We start from the raw sequence: 4,478 nt of genomic DNA on the forward strand, positions 1-4,478 counted from the left end.
CCAGTAAACTTCTGGGGAGTGGGAGGAGTGGAAGATTCGGGAATGTTCTGTGGCAGAAGCGAAAAAAGCGTCTTCAAGGTGTGCTGATGCCTATTAAAGCGGTTATTGAAGTGGTCTATTAAATAGTTCAGAAAAGGCCAAAAATACTGAAAGACTAAAGTGCTCTTCCACGCCAGCCACTAGCACGTTACTTCAATAAAGCTGCCTGTCTGTGACAAGTGGCATTCTTATTTTTGCCAGTTGTCAAGTGTGCACTGGCAGCAGCGTCGCTTTTGGGAAAGTAATCATTAAGCGTTATACCGTACAGCGTTTTGGCGCGACCATCGAGTCTTATAACAGGGTGCTGGTCGACCCAGGACATGAACTACCAAGCAATATGTGTAGGCAGTATATTTTAAGGGGGTGACTTCGCATTGCTAGGAACCCACAAGCAGTGACCATGAATGCGAGAAACGAGAACTTTAGTGACGATACATGTCGGCTGGTAAATCCGCCTTAAAACACTAGCGCTGGTTTCTCGCCTGGCGGAAAGATTCGCGGGTATAAATTTCCTCCGCTTTTCCCTTCAGGTGCCGGTAAGGTAGCGCTCACCCAGAATCTTACTCTTTGTGCGAGATGTCTCACGTTTGTGATTGTGCCCATACGGAAGGATGGTAGTTTCTGTCCCGTTGTGATGAAATACCACAAATATTAATGAACACGAAGGAGGTGATGGCAGTAGTGAAATTCCAGCGAATCGCATCAGAATGCCCGAAACAAACCAATAGGCATAGACGGTGCACAGTAGAGCGTCAGTAAACTCGTGTTGCATGCGCTGGCAGTTCTTGCCGGAGTTCAGGCATTCTGAGAAAGGGATTATGGTGCACTATGCTCCGATTGATTGATTGATATGTGGGGTTTAACATCCCAAAACCACCATATGATTATGAGAGACGCCGTAGTGGAGGGCTCTGGAAATTTCGACATCCTGGGATTCTTTAACGTGCACCCAAATCTGAGCACATGGGCGTACAACACTTCCACCTCCATCGGAAATGCAGCCGCCGCAGCCGGGATTTGATCACGCGACTTGCGGGTCAGCAGCTGAGTACCTAAGCCACTAGACCACCACGGCGGGGCAATGTGCACTATGCTCTGAGCAAATACGAGGTTCATTCCTTCATCACTGGTGACTGGTGAACCGATCACTGAAGATTTTGTGTGGTTCGAGGCTGCTCCTGTTCACGCTGGTGTAAGTACTAGAAACATGAATGCACATACTATGCTGGGCAATGAAATAATCTGTACAGTTCTGAATCTGTTCAGGTAAAGAGAAAAGTCGGTTGTACGCTTGCAAACAACGGAAGGCACCTTGCCGCAACACTATCGTTTCAGGAAACCGAGTGAAGAGAGCTACGAAAAAAAAAAACGAGAACATACCATGTTCCTTGCGCGTATTTAGGTGTTTTAGCACATTTTCCCAGCGACCAAGTTTTATGTGATTAGGTAAAGTCCAGTCGCATGGGCACTTTTGAATGAGACCAAGTGAACATTGCTCATCAATGACTACATTGGGCTTGCAGATTGTACAAAAAAACCTCTACGATTGGAGTACTTCATTGATATCAGTAGTCGCAGTGCAACTGAAAGTCTGCCTGAAAACTAACTTGTGCAAAATAGTGTTGCCAATATGCAGCATATCTTACAAAAAGGTTACTCACTCATTGCGTATTGCAAGCATGCTTGGATGCACACAGTAGGTTAAAAAAAATTGACTAAAAGCTACGACTGCGACAGGACGACTTGACATGCGGATATTAATATAAAAATCATTCCCATACGCATGATGTCACATACATCAACAGGAAGAAATTTGCTCAGCCAAGTAAGCAACACCAAAATGTAATTATGAATGTACAAAAACATGCTGCTTATACCTCTCATTCCTTGTAGTAAGCGGAACCCTCCTTGACCTGTCAAACGCACTTTGCCCCGATGAGGGCTACGCTATCTATGCTTAACAAATATTAAAGATGTCTTCTTCGATCGAGTGGGTAATCCCAATAATGCGCTTTCAAAGACTAGTCCATTCAACGGTGCGGTGAGAGGATACTTTTCCTTGCTCTCTTCACAACCATAAGCTTGGGGAGAGGGGGAATCTCATGACTTGATATACATGTGCACCATCTGTTTAAACTACTGCCGATAGTGACGTCACAAAAAAAACCTGATGCCTGTGCCCCCCTCCTTCAGGTCTGTGTGAACCCCCCCTCCCCCCGGAAAAAATTTTTGGCTATGCCCCTGGGCAGAATAGATAAATTTCAGGACAAAAAGCATGGACCTGAGTGTATCGTACTCTGGCTGATATATAACAGCAGCCACATATCATTCCTTCTTGCACATGAGGCCCTGGTGCTCTTCATTACACTGAAGTTTGAGTGCATGTGATCATAAGTTTGGTCAGTTGCAACAGCCAAAGTAGGGCACTAGTTAACAATATAAAGAAAGTGATGCTAAAACTTTATTATAATTGATGATGCTAGCAAATCAGAAGTCACACTCTAGTATTTGCAGTTTAATTTTACAAATATCACATGTAGTATACTTGCTCATCAAAGAATAAAAGTAGCACACAAAACTTTGGCCATCAGTGGTACAGCAAAACCTCGATTCAACATATCTCCAAAGATCACTAAAAATCATTCATTATTTTGAGAAATTGCTCAAGTAAAGGTATTAAAAATTTGCATCAAAATCATCAACACAACCACAAGAGTTGCCTACGTGTGCTGTGTATACATCTGTGACCGTGTTATGATAATGGCAGGTATGAAGCTGGGAATCACTTTCGCAGCCATGAGTAACATATTGAAATCGCTGTACATTACTTTGAAGTGTTGTGGAGGTATAAGGGGGATTAAACTCGATAGTACGTTATTCTGAAACATTCGGTATTCTGAAATTTGTAGTAGTGAAATATTTTTTCATTAAACCAATGGTCCTTTGAAAAGGAATTTTCAAAGAAGTTGTTCATCTGAGGTGCGCTACAATGAGATTTGACTGTACCGCAAAACAGCTCTTTCCTCTCCCTTCCTTCCTTTACTTCACAGTGCACACCATCCTGTGTAACGTTTCGCAATAATTTTATTATCTTGGTCGCTTTATTACAGTATCATTTACAGAGGTTGAAAAGGTGCATTCAGCATTTACAAAAAAAAAATTTATTGCCCCGCCACAGTGGTCTAATGGCTAAAGTACTCGGCTGCTGACCCACAGGTCGCAGGATCGAATCTCGGCTGTGGCGGCTGCATTTCCAATGGAGGCGGAAATGTAGTAGGCCCGTGTGCTCGGATTTTGGTGCACACTAAGGAACCCCAGGTGGTTAAAGTTTCCAAAGCCCTCCACAACAGCATCTCTCGTAATCATATGGTGGTTTTTGGACGTTAAACCCCACATATAAAAAAAATTTTAATTGTAAATTAACTAGAAGAAATTGTATAAACCATTATATTAGTGGTTAACAATTTAAGGGAAGATGTGATTTATTTAAAAAAAAAGGTTGCATTATTCTGTAGCCTAAGGCAATAAGATTTTTTACTGTATATATAAGTTATTTTATGCTGATTTCAAATATGTAATTAGTTTTATAGTAAGTTGCACAGTTTTTATTTTGTGCCATTAAAATGTGTATTAGTTCATTTTGAACAAACTTTTTATGCCACTGAACTTTAGAGTTCCGTGCCAATAATGGCTCATATTCCTCCACATTAAGCGAAGAATGCAAGTAACTATCAAGAAAGTGTGTATAAAACATTTTGATGGTCAATAAAAATTGTAAGGTGAGAATTCTTAGAATCCTCAGCCCATACTATCTGCTTACTTTAGGTTAGTAATAATTATACAGGCAATATCCTGTTTTAAAGAAAATACTTGCATATTTAACATACTAAGGAATATGTGGGAAAATTTTCAACCTTATTGAGGTATCAGAAATACCAAAAACACGTGTCCAAACTCAAGAAGTTGCCCGAAAAGGAATCTGGAGAAAACGCATCTTAAAGGTATAAGTGAAAGCTCATCTATGCGGAACAGATATGTTTGTTTGAGATGATATCTTCTATCATGAAAGTTCGGCAATCAAGGGTATTTTGAGTGTTTGGATTTTGTGAATTACTCATGCGAAATGCCATGGCAAGCAATCATGACAATTTCCAGAAGACTCTAAACAATAAGCTCTTTTTAGTTTTTTAGTAGCCGCCTTGTGCTCTTTAAAAGAAATTTTAACTTGCTTCAAGTTTAGTTACAATCTTGAGTTTTTCTGTCACAAATATAGAGAAACTAAACTTGTGAAAGCAAATAAAAACAATAAAATATGTAATTTTGGGAAAAGCAAAAATGTTGTGTATATCACCTCGTATCTCCCCTTAATACTGAATCAGACTATCGTTTCTAATATTTTTTTTGTCAACAAGTAAAGGTACGACACCACACTACATATA

This window comes from Rhipicephalus microplus, chromosome X (assembly GCF_043290135.1).
Source record: "Rhipicephalus microplus isolate Deutch F79 chromosome X, USDA_Rmic, whole genome shotgun sequence".
Taxonomy (NCBI): Eukaryota; Metazoa; Arthropoda; class Arachnida; order Ixodida; family Ixodidae; genus Rhipicephalus; species Rhipicephalus microplus.